Source organism: Aotus nancymaae, unplaced genomic scaffold, assembly GCF_030222135.1.
Source record: "Aotus nancymaae isolate 86718 unplaced genomic scaffold, 86718_ANA_hifiasm-v0.15.2.pri h1tg000019l, whole genome shotgun sequence".
Classification (NCBI taxonomy): Eukaryota; Metazoa; Chordata; class Mammalia; order Primates; family Aotidae; genus Aotus; species Aotus nancymaae.
Genome location: NW_026988431.1, coordinates 52,795,312 through 52,815,798, shown reverse-complemented (window position 1 = coordinate 52,815,798; position 20,487 = coordinate 52,795,312). Strand labels below are relative to the sequence as shown.

Below are 20,487 nucleotides of genomic sequence, written 5' to 3'. Positions count from 1 at the left end.
TTTTTTGTCAAGAAGGGTACTGCTTACTGAAACCTGAACTGATTTCACAGAACTCAGAATAACTCTAAATTAACCCAGGATTTAATTTGTTCCACTTTTCCTTTATCCTCCCTTCCCTTTCATCAATGCTTGACAGGCTCACTCTTGGAACAGTTTTTCCTAACCCACTTTCAAGGCCCAACAGAGCATAGAAGGAGTCAGAGAGTGTTTATATTTGACCCCAACACCTCTGAAGGTGCAATCTCAGCTCACTTCAACCTCCACCTCCCAGGTTAAAGCAATTCTCCTGTCTCAGCCTCCTGAGTAGCTGGGATTACAGGCGTGTGCCACCACACTCAGCCAATTTTTGTATTTTTAGTAAAGGCATGGTTTCACCACGTTGGTCAGGCTGGTCTCGAACTCCTGACCTCGTGATCCACCCACCTCCACCTCCCAAAGTATTGGGATTACAAGTGTGAGCCACCTCACCTGGCCCTCTATTAATCTAAACATTTTAAATAAATAAAACATTTGTTAGGTGTATAGTAGCTAATACAAAGGTATCTGAACATAAAATTAAGAAACAGCATATTGAACCCAGAAGCATATTAGAAAAGACAAAATAAAGCAGCAAAGTGGCCAGGCCTCCTCTGGGTCGGGGGACTGGGTCTGGGATGGGTACCCTCCTCATCAACAAGATCCAAGAGGAGTACCCAGACAGGATCATTAACACGTTCAGTGTGGTGCCCTCACCCAAAGTGTCAGACATGGTGATGGGGCCCAACAATGCCACCCTCCCCATCCTCCAGCTCATAGGAAACACAGACGAGACCTACTGCATTGATAATGAAGCTTTCTATGACATCTGCTTCAGAACCCTAAAGCTGCTATGCCCAAGTACAGTGACCTGAACTACCTGGTGTGTGCCACCATGAGTGGGGTCACTACCTGCCTGTGCTTCCCAGGCCAGCTCATTTCTGACCTGCAGAAGCTGGCTGTGAATATGGTCCCATTCTCCCACTGGCATGTCTTCATATCCAGCTTTGCCCCACTGACCAGCCAGGGAAACCAGCTGTCCCAGGCCCTGACAGTGCTGAGCTCACCCAGCAGATGTTGGATGCCAAGAACATGATGGCAGCCTGCGACCCCCACCATGGCCTCTACCTGACAGTGGCCACCGTGTTCAGGGGCCACATGTCCATGAAGGAGGTGGATGAGCAAATGCTTAATGTCCAAAACAAGAACAGCAGCTACTTTGCTGAGTTGATCCCCAACAATGGGAAAATGGCTGTCTGTGACATCCCGCCCCGAGGACTAAAAATGTCTGCCACCTTCATTGGCAACAGCAGAGCTATCCAGGAGCTGTTCTAGTGCATCTCAGAGCAGTTCACAGCCATATTTTCGCACAAGACCTTTCTGCACTGGTACACAGGCGAGGGCCTGGACAAGATGGAGTTCGCCAAGGCCAAGAGCAACACGAATTGCCTGGTGTTCAAATACCAACAGTACCAGGATGCCACAGCCAAGGAGGAGGGTGAGTTCAAGGAGGGGGTGGCCTAGAGCCTCCAGTGACCAGGGAAAGCAGGGAAGCGGTGTGAACTCTTTATTCACTGCCAGTCTCTCCTCCGGCCTGTCCCACTGTGTGTGCACTTGCTTTTTTCCCTGTCCATGTGCCATGCTGTACAGACACCATTATTAAAGCATTTTCATAGTGAAAAAAATTTTTTTTTGGTGTATTTCCATGTGATCTTTTTTTGCCCAATATACATTTTGTCTTCCATAAAATACCTGTGCACCTACTGAATACTTCCGTGTGTGGCTGCATATGTGTCTGTACATCATGAAGAATAATTATCTACATATCACAGATATAGATTTCAGAGTTTAACAGTGTATGCATTCCTATTATCTCTTCTTCTTGCAAGAATCTGAATTTTAATCTTGGAGACAAAGGCTATCCCTTATCTTTTGAAACAGAGATTGGAAATCCCTGGGCCTGAGCTGTTACACCCTAAGGTTAGTAAACTTCAATGAACATCTTTTGCTGATCTTCTGAGTGGGAATATTTTTATTTAACCAGTGGGAGGGATGAGGTTCTCCCTTTTAGCAGCTATTTTGCAAGATGCTTTCCTCATGGGATTGGTCTCCTTGTCCTCACCATGACCTCATAACCACATCAGTCCCAGCGCATTTCTGAGAATTGGTGTCTGGGCTCAGGTAGCAGGGACACAGTGAAGGGGGAGGATTTTGCATGTCAAGGTTGGGAGAGGCAAAGCTGGGAGTTGCAGGGGGAGAGAGGTTGCTGGGGATAAGATGATGCCAGAACAGCTTGGGATTGGCCTTGAATTCCCCACCAGAGTTGACCTGATTCTGAAGACCAAGGCCACAGCTCCAATAAACCAGACCCATCCTTATTGTTAGTCTGGGGCCAAAAAAACTAGGGAGACACGGTCCCTTGACAGAACCAAGTTAAATTTCCCAGAGCTCTAGGCATTCATTCACCCTGATCCAAGGCCTTCACATGTCCAGGGAAAGAATCATGCCTACAGATAACAGACTAAGGCCAGTAGGGCAATGAGGAAGTGCTGGGGACATAATTCCCTGTGGACACCCAGCCATCTGAGCTCTTCCATGGCAGCTCTGTGGGGCCCTCACACAGCTTTCATGCTCCTGCTCACACTGCTTGCCCAGCCAGGAGCCTTCCAGCTCCACCTATCACACAAACCCCCAAGTGAAACCAATCCATTTCAGCCTTCTCTTCCATAGCCTCCTATTTATTCCCAGGAGATTTGGTCTCTTTCTTTTGCACCCTGGGTCCCTTCACTTGTGCTTCCACTGTGGGTAGTCACAAGCTCTGTGCCCTTTGGTGTGGATCTCTCTGTTGGAGGACCCAGGATGCCCTGCAAGTCAGGGCAGGTGTCATCCTTCGTGGAGATGGCCACGTGGCCCAGATTCTATACGCACCTACAAAACTGCTATTTCTGGCTTCTATAAACAATCTCTGGCTGGGCTGGTGACTCACACCTGTAATCTCAGCACTTTGGAAGGCTTAAGTTGGCAGATGGCATGAGTCGAGGAGTTTGAGACCAACCTGGGCAACATGCAAAACATGGTCTCTACAAAAAATTTTAAAAAAAGGATTACAGGTGGCTCACACACTTTTGGAGGCCAAGGTGGGTGGATCACCTTAGGTCAGGAGTTCAAGACCAGCCTGGACAATAATGGTGAAACCCTGTTTCTACTAAAAATACAAAAATTAGCCAGGTGTGGTGGTACATACCTGTAGTCTCAGCTACTCAGGAGGCTGAGACAGAAGAACCACTTGAACCCAGGATGCAGAGGTTGCAGTGAGCTGAGATCTGAGATCGCACCACTGCACTCCAGCCTGGGTGACAAAGTGAGACTCCATCTCAGAAAGAAAAAGGCAGGGCACTGTGGCTCATGGGTGTGATCCCAGAATTTTGGGAGGCCAAGGCAGGCGGATCATGAGATCAATAGTTGAGACTGTCCTAGCCAATATGGTGAAATCCTGTCTCTACTAAAAATACAAAAAATTAGTTGGGCATGGTGACATGCACCTGTAATCCCAGCTACTTGGGATGCTGAGGCAGGAGAATCTCATGAACCTAAGAGGTGGAGGTTGCAGTTTGCAGAGATGGTGCCAATACACCACAGCCTCATGACAGAGTGAGACTCTGTCCCTAAAAAAAAAAAAATAAATAAAAAACAGCCAAACATGGTGGTGCATGACTGTAGTCCCAGCTGCTCCTCTGGAGGCTAAGGTGGGAGGATCACCTGAACACTGGAGATGGAGGTTACACTGAGCCCGGATTGCACCACTGCACTCCAGCCTGGGTGACACAGTGAGACTCTGTCCCCACAAAAAATAAAAAATCTGTCTTTATCTACAAGAGATACCTGCTGCCAAACTCATGAAGAGAAAATAATGCAACCGACTGTGTACTCTCAGAAACTTGAGAAAAGTGAGCAGGATCTCAGCCAGTGTTACCCTTGTACTCCAAAGCCCTGCAGTACCATCTGTGACATTTCTTTCTATTCACTCAAAAAAAGAAGAGATGGTTTTTTTCTTTTTTTACAAATTACTTTATACCATTCAAATCAACACATCAAGTGGTGCATTTAGAGGTGTTGTTCGAGGTCCAGAGGCCACGTGACTAGAGGAGGGGGCTGAAGTCCGAGAGGACACTCAGGTAAAGGTTGAGTGTCGGTTGAGACAGCAGGTCAGCCAAGTGAAGGAGTTGACTGAAGGACTAGAGAAGACCTAGGTGAAGGAGGTGGCTGAGGGCTAAGAGATCATGAGTAGATTATTTAAATACTAGAGGAGACTCATTTGAAGGTGTTATCTAAGAGAAGCCACTAAGGTAGAGAAGGTGGCTGAGGTTCCAGAGACCACTCATGTGAAGGTGGTAGCTGAGGTCCCAGAGGCCACCAAGGTAGAGAAGGTGGCTGAGGTTCCAGAGGCCACTAACTGGAGAAGTAGGCTGAGGTCCCAGAGGCCACACTGCTGGAGGAAGAAGATGATGTCTCCCAGGACAGACAGCTGGACCAGGTGGATAAGGTCCCTCAGGACAGACACCCGGATGAGGTGAATGGGATGCCCCAGGACAGACAGGTGGATGAGGTGGATGGGGTCCCCCAGGACAGATACCTGGATGAGGTGGTTGAGGCAACTCAGGACAGACAGCTGGATGAGGTGGATAAAGTCCCATAGGAGATGCAGCTGGAGGAGGTGGTGGAGGTCCTACAAAACAAACAGCTGAAAGACATGAAGGAGGTCCCAGAGGACACTCGATTGCTGGAGGGACTGCAGTTTCAGAAGATCACCAGCTGGATAAGATGGTAGAGGTACCAGAGAGCACTTGACTGGAGAAGGTGACCGTGGTCTCAGAGAATCTTCACTTGGAGAAGATGGTTGAGGTGGCACAGGACACTTGAGTGAAGTAGGTGGTTGAAGTCCCAGAGGACATGCAAGTGAAATAGGAGGTTGAGGTGCCAGAAAACACTCAAGTGGTGGAGTTGCCTGTGGTCTCAGAAAATCATTAGCTGAAGAAAGTGGTACAGCTAACAGATTAAACTCGGGTGGAGGTGTGTGTGGGCTCAGAAAATCTTCAGCTGGAGGTGGTGGTAGAGATATCAGAGAACACTCAAGTGGAGGTGTGTGAGGTCTTAGAACATCTTCAGCTGGAGTCAGTGCTGGAGGTACTAGTGTACACTCAGGCGCAGGTGTCTGTGGTCTCAGAAAATCAAGAAGATGAAGAGATACCAGAAGACCCTCTATTGAAATAGGTAGTTGAGGTTCCAGGGGACACTCAAAAGGTGGAGCTGCCTGTAATCTCAAAAAATTATCAGTTGGAGAAAGTGGTTGAGATCCCAGAGGACACTGGATAGAAGGTGTGTGCGGTCTCAGAAAATCATCAGCTGGAGATGATAGTAGAGGTTCCAGAAGACACTGGGGTGGTGGTGTCTGTGGTCTCCAAAGATCGTCATCTGGAGAAGGTGGTAGAGGTATCAGAAGACACTCGGGTGGAGTTGTGCAATGACTCAGAAAATCATTGGCTAAAGGTGGCAGAGGTAACAGAAGACACTCATGTGCAGGTGTCTGTGGTCTCCAAAGATCATCATCTGGAGAAGGTGGTAGAGGTATCAGAAGACACTCGAGTGGAGTTGTGCAAGGACTCAGAAAATCATTGGCTAAAGGTGGCAGAGGTAACAGAAGACACTCAGGTGCAGGTGTCTGTGGTCTCGAAAACTCATCATCTGGAGAAGGTGGTAGAAGTACCAGAAGACACTCAGGTGGAGTTGTGTCTGGGCTCAGAAAATCATTGGCTGAGGAGGGTGGTGGAGGTGCCAGAACACATTCAAGTGTAGGTGTCTGTGGTCCCCCAAAATCATCAGCTGGAGAAGGTGGCTGAGGGCCTAGTGGACACTGGAGTCGAGGAGCTGTCAGAGGTCCCAGAACACCTTAAGCTGATGGGAATGGTTGCGCTCCCAGGTGACACCAAGATGGAGATGGCCAGCAACCCATCAGTGGTCTTGAATGGTCAGCCATGATGTAGGGTGAGTAGGGCAATCCTGAGCAATGATGATGCTGTGCTGCAGCCATATAGACCTGCAGGCAGAAGGAGGAAATGTTTTGAAATATATTAATTTGACAGACAGAACCACCACCACCAACACAGGCTGCACCTTATGCTGCTGCTGATAGTTTTTTGCACCTTTCCATCCTCCAGGTTTCAAAATAGCATCAGTGTCATGAAGTCACCCTTCCTCTAAGTACCGCCAGCAGCCAGGGAATGAAGAAAAGTCATTGGGACAAACTGTTTTCTCCACATGACACTGTGTCTTTCTGCCAGGCAGGTTGGGGGCCTGCCCCAGGGAAGACAGAGTCATAACGCAGTAAGGAAGAAGCATATTTGAGACACAGGAGTGTCTGTGTCTATCCTCATTCCTCCCTCACCGCCATCACCAGAGCATGCTCCTTGCATCTGACAAACAGCGAATAAGAGAGGCATGAAAAGCCCATTGTCCACACAGGTGTTGCAGCTTCTTTTTGGAGAATGTTCTCCCAGCTTTTTGTGTTCTATCTTCGATTCTCAGAACTCTACAAGTCAGTGTGACCACCCTGCTCCAAATCTAAGAAAACAGAGGCTCCCCAAGGAAGGAGAGCATGTGCCCAGGGTCACACAGCTTGCAGGAGGCAGAGTGGAAGTTGATTCCAGCTCTGCCTGCAGGACCCTCTCATTTCCCTTCTGCTTCCCTTCTTGACAGAGGGTCTTCTTCACTCTGGGCATGCCCCCTGTGAGCACAAATGGCTCTGGGGAAGTGTGGATTCCTGAAGACACGCAGGGGAACTGGGAAAGGGTTTTCTGACAGAACAATCTGACATACAGAAGTCAGTTAGGCATGGCTAGAATATTTCCTTTAACTCCCAGGTAATACAAATTTTAAGTGCATTATGACAAAAATAATACTTTTGCCCATGGAAAAATGAGATGGGAATTCTGAAAAAAGTGAGTTTTAGAAAAGTGTTTGATTTCAAGTATACAATTCCCATCATGTGCAATCATGGGACTTGACAGCTGTTGAAGGTATAGAGGCCACGTGAGAACAAGCATAGCTGAGCATCATTTAAGGACTTTGTTGGGAATTGTTGCTGTGGGTAATAGGTTACATTCACTTTCACTAATTCACAGTCGAGGCATATTTTCTATTACAAATGTGGAAACCCTGACACTTAGAATATTAGATCAGGGGCACCACCAAACGGGGGTGAAAGCATTTTGGCACAACACAGTTACCAACAGGAATGGGACTGTGATGAACTATGGAATTGACCTTGTCAAAGAGCATTCAAAATTGCACAAAGCACATATTAATGTTGGATTAATGAGTTTTCACTTTCATCAATTCTGGGAATACAGCAGATATTTCAACTGTTAATTACCTACTTTATAGAAGAAAACAAACAAAATCACAGCAAAATAAAAGAAAACCCCACATATTTCAGGAATAGACCGCACAGTATCTTGAGTAAAAGCGATCAGTCAGAGTTCACTGGACCATGAGACCTACAGCAGTGGAGGTCAGTCCACTCAAAATGACCAGCTGGAGAAGCTAGTCCCAGAAAGCTTGTGGGGAAGATTTTGCTTCTGAAAAAATCCAGACAGAAAAGGTATCACAGAACCCACAGAGCAGATGCCAGGCCAGGAGAGGGAGATGGAGGAAAATACTACAGTGTCCTGACACAGGCAGAGTGAAAATGACCCCAGCATTTACCTTTGTCTTCTCTGTGTTTTCAGTTGGGACACACCTGCTGTTTCTCACAGGAACTGAATGAGATCCTGAATCTGCTAAGGGCCAGAGAAGGGAAGGGGCTAAATCTGGCTTGCATGTTCTGTGCAGAATACGAAACCCTCCACGCCCTCCGCTGCCACCTCACACTCTTTGCCACACTCAGGTCCCTTACCAGAGGCACAGGGCTTATTGACCAGATGACTCAGGGGGCCCTGGAGCCCTCTGGGCCTCAGCCTTGAGGAAGAAATCTCAGAGACTTGGTCCAGGGGTTTTCTTAACTCTCAACAGGCTGTGGACAGGTCGGGTGCTAACCAGCTGGAAATGAGCTTTAAATCATGCTCATTTAAACATGTTCCCAGTACATATCAAAGGAAATCACCCATCATGTGAGCACAGACTCAAAATTAAAATAGAAACAGCTATGGATGGAAAGAACATCTATAGGCCCAGGACAGGAGCTTCACTGCTCCTTTTCTTCAAGCTATAGGGGCATTTAAAATTCTGTGGAATCACAATGAATCTAACTTCCATATCTCACCAGGCATTGTCAATATTTATGAACAGAAATGAACATCAAGAGAGTAACAGTCATGAGAAAAGGTAAGAGCTACCTAAATTAAGTGGAGGCGAGATGTGGTGGCTCACGCATGTAATCCCAGCACTTTGGAAGGCTGCGGCAGGCAGATCACTTGAGGTCAAGAGTTGACAAGCCTGGCCAGCATGGTGAAACTCTGTCTCTACTAAAAATACAAAAAGAAAAATATTGCCAGGCATGGTGGCAGGCACATGTACTCCTGGCTACTTGGGAGGCTGAGGCAGGAGAATTGCTTGAACTCGGGAGGTGGAGGTTGCCGTGAGCAAAAATCATGCGATTGCACTTCAGCCTGGGTGAAAGAGCAAGGTTTTCTTTTCTTTTTTTTTTTTTTTTTTGAGATGGAGTTTCGCTCTTGTTACCCAGGCTGGAGTGCAGTGGCATGATCTTGGCTCACCACAACCTCCGCCCCCTGGGTTCAGGCAATTCTCCTGCCTCAGCCTCCTGAGTAGCTGGGATTACAGGCACGTGCCACCATGCCCAGCTAATATTTTTTTGTATTTTTAGTAGAGATGGTGTTTCACCATGTTGACCAGGATGGTCTCGATCTCATGACCTCGTGATCCACCCTCCTGGCATCCCAAAGTGCTGGGATTACAGGCGTGAGCCACCGCGCCCAGCCCAAGCAAGGTTTTCAAAAAGAAAAGAAAAAAGAAAAAGAAAAAAGAAAAGAAAAGAAAGAAAGAAAAAGAAGGAGAGAAAGAAAGAAAAGAAAAGAAAGAAATCAACTGGAAAGTTTTAGGGTCACACTTCAAATGTTAGAGGAGTAATATTACATAGAAATTTAGCTTACTAAAGGAGTTATATAATTCACAATAAAAAATTTAAACAAGCAAAAAGAATAAAGGAAGTTCCAAAGAGTGCAAACAAATGCTTCCTTTCTTAAAGCAGATCTCATGGTACTGATTTATTGATCCATGAAGACATTGCCTAAAAATCTCTGCTCTCATCAGCACTTTCAGCTCCAATTCTAAAATGCTATTGTTGTTACTTTTCTCAAATGAAAGAAAAGTAAAGCCTTCACATTGGCTCAAGGTGGGAAGCGGAGCCCATTTGCCTTGCAGACTCATCTTCACAGTTAAAAGTAACCAAGATGTCAGGATGAGGCAATGTCCACAGTCAGTGCAGGGGCCTGAACTGCACCAATCACAGGGGACCAGCCAAGAGCCATTCACCTAGGGCACCTGAGAAAAATGGAGTCCTGCCATCCAATGGGATAACTGTTCTCTTCATAAGTGCTTGGAACTGTTTCCAGGAAACATGTCAATTACCCCACCTGAGCCCTCACCCCCAAAAGGAGAAGCAGAGTGTGTGGACTGTGCAGCAGAAATTAAGCGGCTGCCTTCACAGGAGCTCCTACCTCTCTAGAAAGGGTTCTCTAGGCCCAGGCATTTCTGGGCCGACTCCTCACTCACATGTCCCTGGCACTCTCTGCTTTTTCCTCATTTCCCATCTAGAAGACAGAGAAAGAATTGACTTGAAGAAGAATTAAAACACCACATTCTTTACTAGACACTCAAAGCTTCATCTTAAAAAAAAAATCCTTGCCGGGCGGTGGCTTACGCCTGTAATCCCAGCACTTTGGGAGGCCGAGGCGGGTGGATCACAAGGTCAAGAGATCGAGACCATCCTGGTCAACATGGTGAAACCCCGTCTCTACTAAAAACACAAAAAATTAGCTGGGCATGGTGGTGCATGCCTGTAATCCCAGCTACTCAGGAGGCTGAGGCAGGAGAATTGCCTGAACCCAGGAGGTGGAGATTGCAGTGAGCCGAGATCGTGCCACTGCACTCCAGCCTGGGTAACAAGAGCGAAACTCCATCTCAAAAAAAAAAATCCTTAAAAATGGCCATAGCAACTGGGTGAGGTGGCTCATGCCTGCAATCCCAGCACTTTGGGAGGCTGAGGGGGTTGGATCACCTGATTTCAGGAGTTCGAGAGCAGCCTGACCAACATGGAGAAACTCTGTCTCTACTAAAAATACAAAATTAGTCAGGCATAGTGGTACATGCTTTTAACTCCATCTACTCAGGAGCCTGATGTAGAGAATTGCTTGAACCCAGGAGGTGGAGGTTGCAGTGAGCTGAGATTGCACTATTGCACTCCTTCTGAGCGACAGAGCCAGACCCCTGCTCAAAAAGAAAAAATAATTCATCACAGTGACCTACCTGTGCTGCTTGTAGGCAGCCTTCCTCTCTGCCATCTCCCTATCCAAGGCTTGAGCACAGCTGTGGGGAAAAAACACATCCATGTCCTGACCTGGCTGACTATGCCCAAAATCAAGGAAAACAAACAAACAAAACTTACCCAGTTGTCAAGAGCCTTTCTTGCAGAAGGGGTCATCTGAAAAAGCCACCACGCCCAGCCTGAAAGAACATCTTTCAAGTTCTTTGTAGAATTTGATTTTTCTGATTTTAACTCCTAAGTAAGATTTTAACTCCCAGGCAATACAAATTACCTGGGAGTTAAAATCAGAAGTGGTACATTAAAAAAATTCCCTCCCCAGGCATAGTGGCTCACATTTGTAACCCCAGGACTTTGAGAGGCCGAGGCAGGTGGATCACTTGAGATCGGGAGTTTGAGACCTGCCTGGCAAGCATGGTGAAACCCCATCTCTACTAAAAATACAAAAATTGGCTGGGTGTGGTGGCGACCGCCCGTTGTTTCAGCTGCTGGTGGGGGGGGGTTGGGGGGTGGGTGCTGAAGCAGGAGAATCACTTAAACCCAGGAGGTAGAGTTTGCAGTAAGCCATGATCACACCATTATACTCCAGTGTGGGTGACACAGCCAGAGTCTGTCAAAAAAAAAAAATTATAAAGAAAGAAAACTTCCCCTAATTTATATGAACAATTCTCTCTTCAGGACTAAGTGGGGTAGAGACTGTTAAATGTGGCAGAGCGTGGTGGCTCACACCTGTAATCCCAGCACTTTGGGAGGCCGAGGTGGGTGGATCACCTGAGTTCAGAGTTCGAGATCAGCCTGGCAAAAATGGTGAAATCCCATCTCTACCCCAAATACAAAAATTAGCCAGGCATGGTGGTGCATGCCTGTAATTCCAGCTACTTAGGAGCCTGGGGCAGGAGACTCACTGGAACATGGGAGGCAGAGGTTGCAGTGAGCTGAGATTGTGCCACTGCATTCCAGCCTGGGCAGGAGACTGAGGAGAGACTGTTAAATGTGCCTAGATATCTTCATAAGTCATCTATTTTCTGTTTTCTTCATATCTTGAAAGGCAGGTGCTCAATAAACACTTGAGGAATCAATGCATGTGGGCTCCACAGTCACGCTGTTTAGATGCTATTCGGCCTCCACTACTTATAAGCTGAGTGATCTGGGCAAGGTAATTCACCTCTTTATGTCTCCGTTTCCATCACTATAAAATATAGGTAATAAGAATCCCTAGCTCCTTAGATTGTTGCCAGAAGTGAATGATTTGGCACACAGTAGGGGCTTTTTAAACATTAGCTGTGATGATCTCCTTCCAAATCTTCCTTTTCAGAGCCACAGATGAAGCCGCAGTGCCGCCTGGTGACCCTAGAGTGTAAGTACACATGATCGCCAATATGCTCTCTCTCCACTACAGGTCCCAGACTGGCTGGTTACCACTTGGAAGTTTCTGCTGCATCTGCCTTCTCAGTGCTTAAGTAAAGACTTTTGTATTTTCTTCCTTGCATCCCTGCAGATGGGGTTCAGGTTGCCCAGCACAGCTGGGTGATCCACACAGGGCAGTGACCGCCTGTACCAGCCCTGTGAAGTAGCTGGAGAATGTTCCTTCTCAAGCTCTGGGCAGATGCCAGGGCTGGGGTGACCCATGCCCTGAAGTTTCTTGCTTTGGAGGGTCACATTTTCTGTTGGCAAGGAAGGCAAAGCTCACAGGAAGGCAGAGACCCGGGACCTCTCTGTGCCATGGACCCAAACAATAAAGACCTGAACACTCTATGCTAAAAGCCCAAGGCTCAGGTGCTCCCCAGGACCTTATGGCCTCTGCTGAGGGAGGATGAATACTATGTTCTCCCAGAGCTTTGGGAGCTGGTAGCAAGCAGCCTCCCCAGCACAAAATCTCTTGGAAACCTCAAACTGTGTCTAAAACATTCATGTACATTTTGCATCCTATTTCCCATATGTAAGCATGTTTTAGAAAAAACCCTCAATTTCCTAAATATGCAAGAGAAATGGGCATTGTAGGACAATGTGGCTTTTTAAAGCATGTTGTTATTAGGCCGGGGATGGTGGCTTATGCCTGTAATCCCAGCACTTTGGGAGGGTGAGCTGGGTGCATCACCTGAGGTCAGGAGTTCGAGACCAGCCTGACCAACAAGAATAAACCCCACGTCTACTAAAAATACAAAATTAGCCAGGTGTGGTGGCGCATCCCTGTAATCCCAGCTACTTGAGAGACTGAGGCAGGAGAATCACTTAAACCTGGAAGGCAGATGTTGTGGTGAGCCAAGATTGCCCCATTGCACTTCAACCTGGGAAACAAGAGCAAAACTGTCTCAAATATATATATAATATATATATTTAAATAACCATATATAATATATATGGTTATATAAAAATCTTCCCCACCCCCTTTCTGAATTCCAAGAATGACAAATACTTGTTCAACAAATATTATTAAATGCCTACTATGGGCCAGGTGCAGTGGCTCACATTTGTAATCCTAACAGTTTGGGAGACCAAGCCAGGTAAATCACTTGAGGCAAGAGTTTGAGATCAGCCTGGTGAACATGGTGAAACGCCATCAGTACTAAAAGTACAAATATTAGCCGGGTGTGGTAGTGCATGCCTGTAATCCCAGCTACTAGGGAGGCTGAGGCAGGAGCCACTGCATGCACTCCAGCCTGGGCAACAAAGCAAGACTCCATCTGTAAATTAATTAATTAAAATAAATAAATAAATGCCTACTATATGCCAGCCATGATTCATGGTCTTGGGCTATAGCAGAGAACAAACTGACAGGGTTCCTCTCTTCTGTAACTTACACTCTTATGCGATAATGATCAGGGTTAACATTAACTAAGCTGTTACTACATGTTAGTCATGGTGCAAAGTCATTCCCACACATTACACTTAAACCTGCTAGCAATCTTACAAAAGGACATAGTTATTTTTCCCTGAAAAACAGTATTGGACAGGCATGGTGGCTCACGCTTGTAATCCCGGCATTTTGGGGGGCTGAGGCAGGTGGATCACAATGTCAGGAGTTGGAGACCAGCCTGGCCAACATGGTGAAACCCCATCTCTACTAAAAATACAAAAATTAATTGGGCATAGTAACAGGGGCCTGTAATCCCAGGACTCCAGTGGCTGAGGCAGGAGAATCACTTGAACCCAGGAGGAGGAGGTTGCAGTGAACCAAGATCACGCCATTGCACTCCAGCCTAGGTGACAAGAGCAAAACTCTTCTCAAAACAAATAAACAAAAACAAACAAACAACAACAAAAAACTAAGTCTCAAAATGATGAAGAACTTTGTCCAATGTGACACAGCTAGTAAATGTTGAGACCTCGCAGCCAGTCAAAGCCTATCTCATTCTAAATGCCATGCTATGTGTTCTCTAGCCCATAGAGAATAATTTTAACACAGTCGATGACATTTCTACACAACAATATTCTTGTCTCAAGTCCAAGAGTGCCTCCTATACCACCTACAATACTGGCTTTCCAGTCATTAAAGATACCATTCTAATGTGTAATCAGGTGGCAAATGGAGATATGACCAAAGTCGTCATGTGTGTACACCCATAACCCTGTACACACTCGTCCTGTATTTGATTAAATTCAAGTCTTCATTTTGATTACTGAGCAAAACTGAGCTTTAAAATGGTTAAAGGTTTTTTGTTTATTTTTGAGACTGAGTCTCTTTCTGTTGCCCAGGTTGGAGTACAGTGGCATGATCTTGGCTCACTGCAATCTCTGCCTCCCAGATTCAAGTGATCCTCATGCCTCAGCCTTCCTAGTAGCTGGGATTACAGGCATGCACCATCATATCTGGCTAATTTTTGTATTTTTAGTAGAGGTGGGTTTTTGCCATGTTGGCCAGGCTAGTCTCGAACTCCTGACCTAAGGTGATCCATCTGCCTCAGTCTCCCAAAGTGCTGGTGCTACAGGCATGAGCCACTGTGCCTGGCCTAAAGGGTTATGGTTTTTATATCCATATCCATGTAACTTTCTGTATTGCTTTTGAAGAATCTGGTTAAATGAATATTCTTTATTTATTTTTGAGTCTGAGTCTTGCTCTGTCACCCAGGCTGGAGTGCAGTGGCACAATCTTGGCTCACTAAAACCTCCACCCCCTGGGTTCAAGTGATTCTCCTGCCTCAGCCTCCTGAGTAGCTGGGACTACAGGCACTTGTCACCACACCCAGCTATTTTTTTTGTATTTTTAGTAGAGACGGGGTTTCACCATGTTAGCCAAAATGGTCTAGATCTCCTGACCTCATGATCTGCCCACCTTGTTCTCCTAAAGTGCTGGGATTACAGGCATCAGCCATCATGCCCGGTCTGCATATTCTTTTAAAAGTGACCTGTGATTCTCTTCTGATCAAGTGTTTTCAAACTTGGTATCTTTGATGGGTTTTGCCAGCATCAAAATCCTAAATCAAGTATTTTTGGTTTAAAATTAACTTTGGGATTTTTCAGCTGTGTCCCTTGGGAGTCTAAAGAATGTATCTCTGATCTTGTAGAGATATTAAATGATTAGATTTATTTGGCAGGTTGTATGGGTGGACATTGTCAAATGTGGTGACAGTAGATCTCATCTCAGTTATATTTATGGGTATATTGTGGATATACATGTTCCAGAAGTTATATACATTTATACAATTTTAATATGTTATGATTTGTAATTTTGATCATTATGCTAAATATTTGCTAAAGTCATATGTGTATAAGCATGTTATTAATGGCTTGGCATGGTCGCTCATGCCTATAATCCCAGCACTTTGGGAGACTGAGGCAGGTGGATTAACTGAGGTCAAGGAGTTTGAGACCCACCTGAGCAATATGATGAAAACACATTTCTACTACATTTTTTTTTTTTTTAATCAGGGTCTCACTGTCATCCAGGTAGGAGTGCAGTGGGGCAATGCGGGCTCATTGCAGCCTCAACCCACACCCCCATCCCAAGACCCCTGGGCTCAATCAGTCCTGCCACCTCAGCCTCCCAAGTAGCTTGAACAACAGGCATGCACCATCACACCCGGCTAATTTTGTAGATTTTTTTCAGAGACCAGAGCTCCGTATGTTGCTCAGGCTGGTCTCGACCTGCTGGTCTCAAGCAATCCTCCTGCCTCAGCCTGTCAAAATGTTGTGAGCCACCCCGCTTGGGCAGAGTGAGGATGTTTTTGAGGACTGTGGTAAACAGCCTCCTCATATTTACGTCCTGTATAATCCTCTTCCTTTGAGCATGGGCTGGACCTAGGGACTATAGGGACTCTTTTCTTTCTCTCTCTTTTTTTTTTTGAGATGGAGTTTTGCCGTCTAGGCCAGGCTGAAGTGCAATGGTGTGATTTTGGCTCACTTCAACCTCCACCTCCTGAGTTTAAGTGATTCTCCTGCCTCAGCTTCCCAAGTAGCTGGTATTACAGGCGTGTTCCACTACATCCAGCTAATTTTTGTATTTTTAGTTGAGACGGTGTTTCACCATATTGGTCAGGCTGGTCTTGAACTCCTGACCTCAGGTGATCTACCCACCTCAGCCTCCTAAAATTCTGGGATTACAGGCTTCAGCCATCATGCCTTGCTGGACCTAGGTGCTATTTTCTAAGTAGCAATAGAATACCTAAAAGTGATGGGATGTCACTTCTGGTATTAGCTTACAAAAAAGGACTGTGATCTCTCTCTCATTTTCTTTTTCTTTCTCTTTCTCTTTCTCCTCCCTAACCCTGGGGCAAGCCACCTGCTTCTTATGAAGAGGTACAAGTCCAGGAACTGAGGTCTCCAGCCAACAGACAGAGAGGACCTGAGGCCTGCCAGCAGCTGTGGAAGTGAGTTTGAAAGAGGATTGTGAAGCCTTGAGAGAGCTGCAGCCCTGGCTGACAGCTTGATTGTATCCTAATGAGAGCCTGAGCCAGAGGACACAGCTAACCTTACCCAGATTCCTAGCCCATTGAAACTGTGAGGGAAAAAAAAGTGTATTGTTTATTAAGCTTCTAAGTTTGGGGAGACTTTTACCCAACAATAGGTAATGAACACAAGGATATTGCTTATTACTCAAAATCTCTATGTAAAGCCCCTGAAAAATTGAAAGTTGCGCCGGGCGTGGTGGCTCACGCCTGTAATCCCAGCACTTTGGGAGGCCGAGGCGGGCAGATCACGAGGTCAAGAGATGGTCCAACATGGTGAAACCCCGTCTCTACTAAAAAATACAAAAATTAGCTATGGTGGTGCTCGCCTGTAGTCCCAGCTACTAGGGCGACTGAGGCAGGATAATTGCTTGAACCCGGGAGGCGGAGGTTGCAGTGAGCCAAGATCTCACCACTGCACTCCAGCCTGGCGACAGAGCGACTCTGACTTAAAAAAAAAAAAAAAAAAAAAGTTGCAACAAAGGAAACACTGAGAGTCTCCAAGAACACTGTGTTTCTTCTTAGAGACAGTGAGAAAAGCACAGACATGTGCTTTCCTTTTAGTTTTGGCCACCAGGAAGCTCAGAGCCAATGTATGACCCAATTTTAATAACTGTGTAAGCCCCTATGACTGGTTTATCTGTGTTCTTATTCCTGGCCTTTCATTTTATTCTGACTTTTTTTTTTCTTTCTCTTTTTTTTTTTGAAAAAAGACAGTTTCACTCTTGTTGCCCAGGCTGGAGTGCAGTGGCGCAGCTCACCGCAAACTCAGCCTCCCAGGTTCAAGGGATTCTCCTGCCTCAGTCTCAAGAGTAGTAGCTGCGATGACAGTCATGCATCACCATGCCCGGCTAATTTTGTATTTTTAGTAGAGACAGGGTTTCTCCATGTTGATCAGACTGGTCTTGAACTCCCGACCTCAGGTAATCCGCCTGTCTCGGCCTCCCAACGTGCTGGGATTTCAGGTGTGAGCCATCACGCCTGGGCCTGACTTTTCCTTTGCTTCGTACTGATTTTATTAGCTCATCTATGTTTTTCTGTATGATATGGATTACGGTAAGGCACCTCAAATTCAGCTTACAGAGAAGCAAGGCGTTCATAAATTTTTTTTTTAAAATTCCACCAAACATTTAAAGAACTAGTACCAATCCTACTAATTTTTTTTTTTTTTTTTTTTTTTTTTTAAGACTCTTACTCTATGGCCCAGGATGGAGTGCAGTGGTGCTATTTTGGCTCACTGCAACCTCCACCTCCTGGGTTCAAATGATTCTCGTGCCTCAGCCTCCCAAGTAGCTGGGATTACAGGCACACACCACCATGCCTAGCTAATTATTTTATTTTATTTTTTTTAGTAGAGGTGGGGGTTTCACCATGTAGGCCAGGCTAGTTAGTCTCTAACTCCTGACCTCAAGTGATCCACCTGCCTCAGCCTCCCAAAGTGTTGGGATTGTAGGCGTAAGCCACTGCGCCTGGCTCATAAGTCATTTTTGAAAAATAGTTTTTTAATTTAAAACATAGTTTTTTAAAAAAAAAAAAGTTTTGCACAGGTTGAACACAAAGTGCCTGGAGGTGGTGATGGGAAGATCAGGTCATAGGAGAGTGGCTCAGAAGCCTCAAGCTCTGGACAGGAGTGATTTGGATTGTGTCAGAAATATCAAGTGATGATAACGAAAAAGGGAAAAAGGATGGTTGCCATCCCTGAGGGAGGGGCTGAGGGTTCACCCAGCCACCCACAGTGGGATCCTTGCTAAGTGATCCTGGCAACTGCTCCCCTAAGTCCCTCCCACCTAGTCCTGCCCCTCCCCTAGGCCCCTCCCCCACCATGGGCCCCGCCCTTCACGCGCCCCGCGACGCCCCGCCTCAGTCACCGCCAGCCAATTTGGCTTCCTGGAGGGTTGCGCGCACAGCCCCGTCCATTCGTGCCCCTGCAGCCTTGCGCGCTCTGCCCGCCTCATTTCAGGGCAGTTGGGCTGCGCCTGTGGGGGTGGGGTCCGGAGCAAGCGATGGAGCCAATGAGGCGCGGCGGCTGCGTCGGGCTGACTGACAGCAGCCGCTGAGGTGGAGGCGGAAGGAGGCGGTGGCGCAGAGGGGTAAGATGGCGGCCCTCGACCTCATGAGAGTGTCGGTGCTGTAGTAGGAGCTGGTGGCCCGATAGACTGTGCGCGGCCGGGATCCTGCTCTCCGTCTATGCCTACCACGTGGAGCGGGAGTAGGAGCGGGACCCCGAGCACCCGGCCCTCTGCGACCTGGGGCCCTGGGTGAGGTACTTCACCGTCCTTGCCTCCAGGTAGCCCTTGGGGAGTGGGCCGGGAGCGGCCGCGCAGGGCAATGGTGGAGGAGCTCGCGGCGGGAGCTCAGGCCTGGGCCACCAGGGACCTGGCCACGGGGAACGGAGAGGGCGGGCTGGGGCGGGCGGGGGAGTGGCAGCTGGGCGCTCCTGCCCCAGGGGCGGCCCGAGCCCAGGCCGCGGAGCGGAGGTGGCGGGGCCGCGAGGCCGCCGGAGAGGGATGGGGTGACAGAGTGCAGCCCGGAGTCCTGGGCGGTCGGGGTGCGGTCGGGCGAGCGGGGGCGGCCCTGGGCTGGAGCGCGAGGGTCTCAGGAGGATGGGTCCCGGCCACCATGACAGGTTTTCAGGTTCTCGGGAGGCGGGCCGGGGTGTGGGACCCTGTCCGCCGCACCCGCGAGGCCAGCGGCCACCTCTTGTCCCTCCATCGCTGCAGGCGAAGCTTTGGGGCCTGCGCAGACTCAGGGAGGTTGCGTTTCCCAGTGTCTTTCTGGTCAGGCCACTTTGTACTCCAACGCTAGTGAGAATTTGCAGACTTACTGGGACGGTGACATTTATGGGCAAACACGAGTTTTGAAGAAGATACCGGCACTTAACATATCTGATTTCTTGGATTTCCCCTCGTATATTTCAGTGTGGTAAGAGGGGGAAATGGTCTGAGTTTGAGTCTGAATTTAAGTTTCATTGGAGTAAAGGACAAGCATGTTATGTGTATGGTGGTGTTTTAGGTACTGGGATGACTTTTAAAAGTCGTTGCTTATTAGTAAATAGGATACCCACAACAGATTAAAAACACACGCTTTGCTAAACTTCGATTGGTTTGTGTTACTGATCATTTTAGTTTTTTTTTAATGTTGTAATTGGTTTGTCTGTTACATTTTATTTTAACGCGTTAAATTTTCCTAGGCAAGTTACTTTGAAAAAGGGAGTAATTTACATTTTAAAGGTTGCTCCCCCTTTTTTTTATGGGAGGGTATTACAAACAACAATTTGAAGGCGTGATTTCAGAATTGATAGTTTACGATTTTAATAGAGACTATGTCTAATATTTAGATGTTCGTTAACATGTTTGTTAACAGTCACATTTGAGCAATTTCTTCCCCTCCTGTTGATTGGTAAATTGGTATGTAGACAGAAATGTATAACTCACTAGTTTATTTTGACTCACATATTGTTGATTACATGAACAAGGTAGCACTGGAGTTTGTCTTGTTATTGGTTACAAACTTCAGGGTGCAGATCTTTCCACTTAGCCTTCTAATGGACCAGATACTCTATCTCATTTGCTCTTAAACCAAAATCCTGTAGCTTTTTACAGGGGGAATAATTATCACATGGCCAAATGAAACATTTTGAAAATGCATTTAAAATGTAGGTATTAGTTTTCAGGGGAAAATACATAGATGTGACAAAAAGCTCACAATTGTTGTTGGTGTTTATTCCGAACCAAGGTAATAGGCTGATTAGACCCTCAGATACCCTTTGAGAACCATTGTCTTTTAAGCAAAATGTTTATGTTATTTCCACTTTGGGAAAGGACTTTTAAACTCATAAATACCTTCCACCTGAAGTTAGTTGATTGAATAAATATGTAAGGAAAACATTATGCAGCAGCACATATCAAGTATTTAAGAAACGAGAACTAAAAATAATTTTTGATCCTAGGTTAATATGGAATTTAAGCAGAATTATTACCAATTTTAGATTTATTTTTGAAACAAGTAGTCTAAAATAAATGGACCTTTTAA

At 46.5% G+C, this 20,487-nt stretch overlaps 1 pseudogene; it reads left to right on the top strand.

Annotated features, from left to right (window-relative positions):
- Positions 1-4,711, top strand: part of LOC105713587 (tubulin beta chain-like) — a 37,393-nt pseudogene extending 32,682 nt beyond the window's left edge.
- The last annotated feature ends 15,776 nt before the right edge of the window (positions 4,712-20,487 follow it).